The following is a 10,289-nucleotide window of genomic DNA, read 5'->3' as shown; positions in this document are numbered from 1 at the left end:
ATTCAGTGCCTGAATTGGTCAGCTGATGTTACTGGTAGGATTTACCACACTGGGAAAGGGTTGTTGGCTCTGCCCTCTGCAGTGGTCAGTGACTCTTTGTATGGGAGTAGTTGGTCCCTTGAAATGCTGCCTTCTGCCAGGCGTGAGGGGACAGGGACACTTGTGGGCAGTGAGCAGGGACAGCTGTGATGATGATGATGATGCTGTGAGCTGGGGAGCTTGGGGGTTTCTCATGCACACTCTTCAAGTCTCTTGCGTTTGGCTGTACTCCTGTTCAGTATGTGCTGAATTCCTAGGAGCTCAATTCCTGCCTTTTGCTGTCACAGAGCTCCCAGTGCACTTAGCTGACACCAGGAAAGGACTGAAGCAGCCAGTTAGGCGTGCAGCACGTGGCATGTTCAGTGACAGGACTCTTTATCACGTAACGAGATTAAGCCTCTGTGCAGCGCTGCTGTACAATGCATGTGGCTCTGACTCCTTTCCTTGGCAACTGGGAAAGTGCACAAGGCGAGCTGGGCATAGGCATGATCCTCTGCCAGCATTGGAAATAAAATCCTGAATTCTCTCTGACTCCCTTCAGATGTTTGTATCATGTTTGATGGTGTCACTCCTGGGACACTGCTTTGGAGATGTGCATCTCCCAGCACCCACAGGAAGGCTCTGAAACGTGAGTTTTACTATTTCTTACTTTCATAGGGACTGCTAGAAAAAATGGCAGATTATTCAAAACAACATAACAGGTCTTGTTAGTCCACATATGACTACGCAGTATTTTGTACATTATTTAGGTGTCCAGTAAGTGATGAAAAAATATTGTGCATTACCTGATGGAAATATCCAGGAAAGGAAATAATTTCTAGTCTGTCACGGGCAGGTCTGTGCTCCTGGGCTGTGCACCAAGCCTACAGCATTTTTGGAGGGGAGAAGGAAGGATTCATAGCTCAGAAGAGATATTTTGTAGGAGGTTATGCTGCTCAAAAGCCTGAGTCAAGCCTCTGGTATCCTATGAGCTTAGACTTTGAGGAAAAGTTAGCTCTGGTAACTGAGCTCGCCATTGTGGCACTATGATGTACCATGAAGGAGCTGAATACCCTCCTGTGCCTTGAAGCTGAGTGTCTTAGGCAGGAGGGATTGTACAGAAATAAGCCAAAACTCAGTGACTGAGACCTGTGATACCACTCAGTTATGAACATAAGTTAATTCATACTTAATTTTCCAATACCATGAAATATCCAACAGCTTTCCATACAACACGACTCTTGTGGGTCAAAAATATGGTAGCTGTGATAGCAGTGCATTCAATGAGTGTTTTGGTTTTGAGCTGCCAGAACATTGCTATTCTTTTTGTACTTTCTCCTCGGAGAAGAAGTTTAGGATTTTTCTTCTGAGTCGTGGTGGTGCCACGTGTTGGACTGTGTGTGTCACAAGTTTCCTGTGTCATGTACCTGAAAAAGAGAGTCAGTAATGTGTGTGCAGTGTCATGTTCTGCGCTGACTCATATGGCTCATTCTTCTTTCTCCAGCTGAGGATCAGAGGTCCGTGGTGAGATATGGTTTGCAGGTATTTTATGCAAAGCAGTCTTGTACTCAGAAAATTCACGTGATGCTACTGGTTAAATCTACATCTTTCTCTCATGGAACACTTTTTACTGTGTTACTGAGCTTTGTTAGGTATTAGGGAATTTCCTAGAAACGTGAAAATCATATAGCAGATCTGCATGGGGAGATTGCGGACAGTTTCAGACAGGATATCTTGAGTAGTGTCCATGGCATGACAGTACAGCAGTCTTGGATGCTTACTTGGAAAATATTTAGTGTGGAGCTGGTAGTAGGAAAGTCTTCTGTAAATGAATATGCAGTTAGTATATGTGCTTAAAAAAAGGATGAGAACTTAAGCTCAGAAGCAAGCTGTATGTGCTGTTGGAGGTCCAGAAGAAGTAGATTTTAGCTTTTTTGGCATCTGATATATAGACTGTAAGCAATGAAGGGTTGCAGTCTTATCACAAAACCAGAAAGATGATTTATTGGAAATGTCAAGAAGTCAATCACAGAGCCTAATAGGCCAGTTAAACAAGCTTTTCAGTTTGGGTATGTTTAAAAGCAGACAGGCTTGAATGGTTCTTGTTGATAAACTTGGATGCCTAGAGAGATTGCTTGGAAGCGGATAAGAGCAAATAGTTTGTTCTGAGACTCAATGAAATTGGAACAAGAAGAAAATGTTTTTTTGGCTAGTCTGTCATTTGCAGATTTTTTTTTAGGCTAATAAGGTAGGAAAAAGTAAAGTAGTGTAGAAATTGGGACGCAATCCTGTAATTTTTCCCTCTTTAACAAGCTATTAAAATTTAACAGAGCTCTTGGGAGAATGTTTTTAAGCTCTAACTTTTCATATTTTTGGTGATGGTAGTGCTGAAACACCTCTACAGATGGTGTTCCATCTCTACAGAACAAATAGGTGTTTAGCTGAAAGCTTTTGTGAAAATATGTTTGCATTGACCAAGTTGTCATGAACAGGTTACAGAATTCTAAGATAAAGATACTCATTTGCCATCCTGGGTAAAATTGCTGATGGCTTGGAGTGGTCTGAGTGTCATTTTTTTGCTGGCAGTGCTTAATGTACTGTATGACATAGCATATATATGTTAATAAAACTGTCGGTTTAATTGGTTTCAATTACCTTTGGAATAATAAAAAAAAGCTTTACTATTAAGTAGCATCTCTCATTAAGACCTTTGAGTTAATTTGTAACATTAGAATGGTTGTTTATTTTTCATAAATGTGAATTTTGTGAAGCAGTAAATAAGGGATGGAAAAACTTCTCATAGTAGGTGTTCTAGAGAGGGGGGAATAATACCAAAGTACTCTCCTTTGAGGTGGGGAATGGGCAAGGAGATTTTAAACATTTACACAGAACAGGATTGAATAACCTTGATAAATTGTTCTTGTTCAGCTAAAAAGCCCATTGACAAGGTGGCAGGGATTTTTGTTGCATGTTTTGTGTATTTGTAGATGCATCAGAGCTGCTTCAGCATAGAGATCCTCAAAAGGCAGACTTAGATCTGTTGTTGCCAGTTCCTGCTAGTTGCATTTAGGCTTAAATTTGGCTTTGTGAGTAAATTACAACTTTTTTGTTTGACTTGGCACCGTTTCATCAGCTAACAAATAACTTTCAGATGTTTGTGATTGATTCTTGTTGCCATATCATTATATATTTAGAGTATATTTTCTTATGCACAGTCTAAAAGCGCTTAATTTTCTAGTTGTTATGTTTTTTCTACCAATTTATCTTTTGTTACCCATTGGTCTGCCATAGGCACTGCTAGTTTACTCTGGGAAAATCTTGTAAAATTACCTTGATTTCCAGAGAGATAATTTTGCAGACAGCCATGTTCATTTATGTGTAAGAATAGGGTTTTACAAAACTCTGCTGAAAATGAATTCTGGAGTCATGAAAACATATTACAGGAAAACTAAGACACTTTGAGTTGCCTCCTCAAAAAGTGTAATTGTTGAACTGTTTTAAAAATTGTTATTCTGGTTTGTCCATACAGATGAAAAATTTAAATGGAATTATGAACTATGTCATTTGCAGAGCTGAAGATGGGCAGGAATCTCATTGGTAGTAGAAAATCAGTAATTCTATGTCTTTCCCAGCTTTTGTGGCACTTGATTTCACCTTACTCAAGCTGGCACTTACTGCATTTGCTGCTTCTTAATTGTCATGCTCAATGTCATTTAGTAATGTGAATGTGTGACTCCAGACTGCTGTTAGACTTTTTAAGGCATTTGTGAAAGGGAAATATTGAATGTGGCAGTTTGCAAGTGCTCCCTTGAAAGAAAATAAATTCTCTACAGTCAGCAGACACTGTAATGTGGTGTTATTGATCACAAACACCAAGCACAACCAAGCAAAATACTGTATTTTGTCTTGCTGGAGAACTTGGGAAAACATGGCATGGTTCAGGGTGGTGTTTTACAGAAATGCTTCACTAATTTGAGCATGTGGGATGGAGGAATGGAAAGTTAAATAAAGTGATTACAAATGATCTTAAGTGTTTTAGTGCCTTGAGAATTTTCTTGAATGTTATAGTGAGCTTGAAACTGCTGCTTTTTTTTGAGCAGTGATGAAAATGGGTCCCCCATTGTTTCGATTAACCATCCACAGTTTCCTGTTATCAGTTAGGATATGGTGCAAGGTTTTAAAAGCCACATAAATAGACTTAAGCATTAAAGAAATTATAAAGCACATTATGAATGGTTCACTCACTTCTCAATTATTAATAAGATCTTTTTTGCAGAGTTGTGCCAATTTTGTGGTGGGTTTTTTGCAGCTAAAAAGGACAAACTGTGTATCAGGAAAGTTTTAGCTGCTGTCAAAGTACAAAAGACTCTTGTAAGCTGGTGTGATGGCTAAATACAATACACTATAATAGGGGCAGATTTTTATCATTCTTGACTGGCCTGTTTGTGGGTGTGAAGGGCTGGCAAATGAAAAGAAGTCTTCTGCAGATGGCAGAGGACAAGTTTCCAAGAGCCTTTTTGTTTGTAAGTACCTGAGAGCTGGTTGGAATTGTAGACGCCATGTATAATGGACCAGAAGAAATAATATTTCATTACTGTGTGTGTTGAGTCAGGTGATGCACTGGGCACAGGTTTAACACAGGAGAGGGCTCTGAGAATTTCATCAGCAGGTTGAGGATATGTTTTCATGTGTGGTGAAATTGTGGGCCTTTTCTGCTGAGCCCCTCCTATCCTCTCTCTGTAGCAGGATGTTTTGCAGTTTTGCCGCGTTTGTTTTCAGACAGGTTCCTAAAAATTGCCAGAGACCTTAGAGAACCCAGTGGTTGCTGTGCAGAAAACTGGGAACAGTTGGGTGTGGGTTTTTATGTGTCTCCAGCACTTTCTTGGACTTACTGTTGTTCAGCATGTTGACCTGCTGTAGAGGTTGGTGGCAGCAACTCCATGATCCATGCTATTTTACCAAAATATACTGGCACATTTTTCTTTCAAAAAAAGCTGTCACCATTGGACTAAGTATTGATATTGTTTATCCAAAGTGTTGCTGACACTGTCTTGGTGTTCTGTTTGCATGAGGCATCTGGTTCATGACCAGGAGATCCACTTGCTCTGGGCTTTTGATATCTCAGATTATTTTTCCCTAAAGAAAGCTTCCAGTTATGTTGTGTTCAATATCTGAGACCAAATAAAGAGGCAGAAAAAGTATTGCTGAGAAAAAAAGGCAACACATAAAAGAGGAATCATGTGAGCAGAGTAAAATAATCTGAGTATTGAGTCAGTAGTGAGTAGAAAAATGTGCAACAATGTTTTATGATAATTCCACTTGTTTGTGACAATCTGCAGATTGAAGGAGGAAAACTTCCTGCAAATGAAGTCATGCAGTTCATGGAATACAAATTATTTTAATTGTTCACAGGTACAAATGCTTATCATTACTGCTGTTTTGTCTATCACAATCCACAGGTTTGTTCATATGCTTGATCTTTTAGTTTGACTTGTGCGGGGTAGGTGATGTCACAGTACAAAACAGTATAAAAATGGGATGATTTCTTTCCATAGAGTGGAATTAATTAGTGAGACAGTTTGTAGAATTATTACTGTCAGCTTTGGGTTTATGGAATTGTCATCTGGATGACAAAAATGTTTGAGTGCTATTCAGGGCACCTTTTTATAGTACAAATTTGGATGCAGGTGTAGAGCATGGGCAAGCTGAATTTGTGTTGAATGGTGTACATGAATTTCTGGCTCTGAAGAAATTATTTGATTTCAGAGGAGTAGTCCTCACTTGAAGTCTTGGAGGCTTTTCCTGTGCAGCAGAAAGGTGATGCTTGTTTTTGTTCTCTGAACAAGGGGTTATTTGCTCACTCAGGCTTGTTGTGGGGAGGAAACTTTGGTTTCTGTTGCTGCCAGTGATACTACTGATATATTTCTTGAGCCACTGATGTGTGTGCCTTGGTGAGCTGATTTGTGTCACTGTCACACCCCCCCCCCCCCACTTTGTTTTTGCTTCTTGCTGTTTGCACCCTTCCAACATTTGTGGAATGTTTTGTGTTCTTGGCTGTCAGGGTGTCAGTCCAACCAAATGCTCATCTCCGTTCCCCTGAATGCCTGCCAAGCTGGCTTTGTTGTTTCCAGTGGGGAAAAATGGAACTTGGTAAACAAGATGTTGATGTATTGATATGGCATATTATTTTCCATATTGAATTGGAAAGCAAGTTTGCAAATAGCTTGTTATATATTACCACTGTTAGGGAACTTAGTGCAGAAAAAAGATCTATATTTATTCTGTATTCCTTCCAGAGTATTTTTATCAGAGAAGGTAAATAGTATTTTTCAAATGTGAATCTTGCAAGAGATAGGTCAGAGTTGCAGTGTCTTCTCTGTTTATTCTGTCCTTCAAATGTGATTTTTGCAGCTCTCATAAGGATCAGATTGTGTTGTAGATCTTAAAGGCAAGCTGTCTGTCCAAGAGCAATCACCTCACTGCCTTGGGATAGGAAAGCAAAATTCTTGTTAGTTTTGACAAAATCTGAGTTTTGCAAATTGTTCCATCACTTCCAAATTACCACTATCTGAGCCTTCTTTTTTTTTTTTTTCTTTAAGGATGCTAGTACAGCTTGTTTTGCTTTTGCTTTGCAGATTTGAACTTGAATGGGCTGCTTGAATGGTGGGTTCTTCTGGAAATCTGGACCATGAGGTGAATTATGCCAGGATGCCCCCAGGTCCCAGACTTGAGATATCTTTTGGGAAACCCCAGTTTCCTTGGCAGTCTCTCAGGAAATGTCATGGTGCTGTGAGAGCTACTTATGTCCTTCCTTCCTTACAGGAAAAATAAAGTAAATTTCTCCGGTGGACCATAATAAAGATGATAAAACCAGCTTTGTTCTGCAAGGCTGTGTTGAAATCTTACAACAGTTTCTGATTTTTTTAAAAAATTCCATTGTGTGCTGTGCTGCTTATCATGGGATTTTTTTCCAGCAGAAAATTTCTCCCCTTGTCTCTTTTTTTTCCCCTGGTGGCTGTGTTTTTTTGGTGTGTATTTCTAAACTAATCCAAATAATTTGGGATTAGATTTTAGGTCTAATGAGTATTTGCCAGAGAGAAGAACTGCAAGTCATGTTAAAAATATTTAGCTTTCATGATATCCAGATGTGTCTAGACCTTCCTTCGTCAATCAGCTGTGGTGACAACATCTGTTTTCTTCTTTTCCTTTCACTTTGTGTTCTTCAGAGTAGAGTAATTCAAAAGATAAATTGTGGCTTAGTTCTCCATGAAACTGTGGCACAGGGACATGGTCAGGTTCCCCTCAGCACTGCTCTGAGTTGAAGCTATGTTCTGCCTGCACAGGGGAGGTGCTGTTAAGTGTGTCACTTTTTCATGCTCTTGGGCTCCTGTTGGGGCAATCCCTGCTTGATTTTGAGAGCGTGTTGTAAACTAATGTGATAAATAATGTAGTGTGGGTTCACTTAGAGGATAATGATGAGGTTAAATGAAAAGTAGGAACTCAGATTCAAGTTTGAGATGAGAAAAGCCTGAGAAAGGTGAGGGGAGTTCTTGACAATTTTCTAAGGCTCAGTAAGAATGCAATAATAATTGCACTTTTAACAGTCTTAAAATGATGCTTCTCATCTTCTCAGGAGCTCTTATGTGTACTTGAGTTTGTACCTGGATTGGCAGAAATTCACATACAGAAATTTACTACTGGGTGATTGCTGCAACAAATATATCTACTTTTTTGTATATTGTTCTTCAGTTTCCGTTATGCCATCTTCTGCCATAAATTGTGTACCCATGACTCTGGTATAGATTGTCACTCTTATTACAAGACTAGCCAATGAAAATGGCACTAGGGACAGCAGGGAGGTTTTCTTTTTGTTACCAAAAATGTGCATTCTTAGCTCATTATCCTTCCTGGAGGAATGAACCACTTAGTGGACAGGAGGGTTTTCTTACACTGTCCTTTCTGGTGCACAGGTCTGTGAGGAGGTGGGGACAGAAAATGGAGTGGTTTCAGCTTCTCTGTCACTGATTGAGAGGGGCAGGTGGAGTTTCAGCCCTAGCTCCCTTACCTTGCTGTGCTGTGGAACCAGGTGTGGAGCTGTGAAGGGCTCAGCACAGCTGTGCCACTGTTATGCTTGGATCCCCTGCGTGGATGTTTGTGCTGGAAAAGCTGTGTGACTGAGCTGCACCAAGGAGCAGTAACCAAATAACTGCCTAGTAAATTCCTGGGAATGTATTTCCATTGTACAAAAATATTTATAAAGGGAATGTTCATTTGCCAGTTTCATGCAGGAGAAAATAAATTGAGGTGAAATTACAAAAGAACAGTTTGAAAGGGGGGGCAGGGCAAAAGGAGATGCTTTGGAATCAGTCGCACACACTCCTCCTCCACTTGCAGTTCCTTGGATCCAGAAAATGAACCTAGGCCTCATTTTCATTCATACTAGTTTTTCAAAATGGTTTTAGAATAACTCCAGCCCCCCCCCCCAAATGAACCTACCAAAACACTCTATAATAAACTATTAAAAATAGTTTAAAAAAGGAAGATATTCAAACTTTATAGGTTGTTAAACAAGCTTCAAATAATAGTGTGAATTATTGCAAGTGTAATTTTTCAGTTATTTGCTTAGTGAGTAAAAGTTTGGGTTTTTTTTAATTAAAACTGCTTACTGGATCTTTCCCACTCTGCCAGAAGAAAACACTGATTAATTTCAAGCCTGGGGATAATTTTGGTGCAGTCTCTACAGAGATCTGATAATGGTGATGGAAATTAAGTAGAAGTACTTAATGGTGATTTAGCTTTCTATGTCTTGCACTTAGCTTGAAAATTGACTGTATTTTTCAGTGAGTTTTGGTGAAGGTTCCAGACAAATTTAGTCCTATCTGTCTTGTCACTGGAGTTGAGAAGGAGGAAGAGTTAGCAATGCACAGGTAAGTTTTCAAAGATTTTGGAAATAAACTTATGCAACTTCTTCATTAGCTGTGTAGAATCTGTCTCAGTGTGAACAGGATTATCTGTATGGCTAAATCAGTAATTCTAGCCATATTAATGTGTTTTGGTCATGTGAATTGTCCCAGTGAGGTGTATATATGTCTGATAAGAAATACTTGACACTCTAAAAGCATCAGAGTGAGTGTGTTCTTGAAAATGCCATTTTAATGGTTGAACTTTAAAGCTATTCACAAGATTTTTGTGCCACTGAAGGCAAAAATAATTGCTCCTGTGGAGAAGTTTCAAACATATTTTGTGTAAGGACTAAAGCGTTAACTAAGAGCATGGATAGACAAAATTCAAATCAGCAAGTACTCCAGCAAGGTATCTCATGAAAAATTTACGTTTGCTTCCAAGTGTCAAACCTACTTCCTGCAGAGCTTACAGATAAAACTAGTTCCTGTCAAGCTGTGTACCAAAGGATGAGCACCCAAAGAAGGATTTGTTCACCATTAAATAACTTCTAATGTGTAGAAATACTTTCAGAATATAGAGGGAAAAAAAAGGCATGGGAAGCTGGGACTTAACTCTGCTTCTAATGTTTAGGATTGAGTCACAGTGGTCACTATTATGTTAATATTTGAGGACAGGCTAAACATTGAGAAAGTTAAACATACATCCTGACTGCAACACCAATTAAAACAAGAAAGCTATCTACACTTGGTGGAGGGAATGGCTTCTTTTCACAGCAATAAGCAGAGGTTGTATTAGCAGTGGATGTACAGAAATGTTTTTTGCTATGCTGTAACTACTCAAAAACCAGAATGAGCAAAGTCTATGTACTGGTGGCTGAGAGTGAGGACTGCAAACGCTTGTGCTTTTGATTTCTCTCTTGGTTAAACATCTTGTAGGCTTGTCTGTCTTTGGGGTGTTGGGAAAGTGATGGATTTAGTCCTTTGGTCTTGGGTTTCCTGGGGCTTCCAGTACTGAGAGGTGTACATTCTTTCCCCTTTTGTCTAATTTCCTCCCTTTGAAGTGGAGATCAGGCTTCCATTGAAAGCAGAGGTTGTCCAGATACATGGCATATGAACATCTGACTTTATTTGAGAGTACATGAAAGGCTTTTATTAGTTTCTTTTAACATTTCTGTCTCATAATATCATCTTAAATCACACTCTGAAATGAAATCATAATAGTTGCTGCCTAGATTCCTTGTGTGTTGTAGAAAGCTTAATGCTTCATGTACAGGATCTCTCAGGCCTAGCTGAGATTTCAGCTGCGCTGTCTTCCATATGTTTGGAAAAAACCCTTCATCATCTGCATCCAATTTAGCAGAGAGCTGG

This window comes from Geospiza fortis, unplaced genomic scaffold (assembly GCF_000277835.1).
Source record: "Geospiza fortis unplaced genomic scaffold, GeoFor_1.0 scaffold11, whole genome shotgun sequence".
In the NCBI taxonomy this organism is placed as follows: Eukaryota; Metazoa; Chordata; class Aves; order Passeriformes; family Thraupidae; genus Geospiza; species Geospiza fortis.
The sequence above is the reverse complement of the archived record's forward strand: the minus strand, read 5'-3'. Positions refer to the sequence as shown.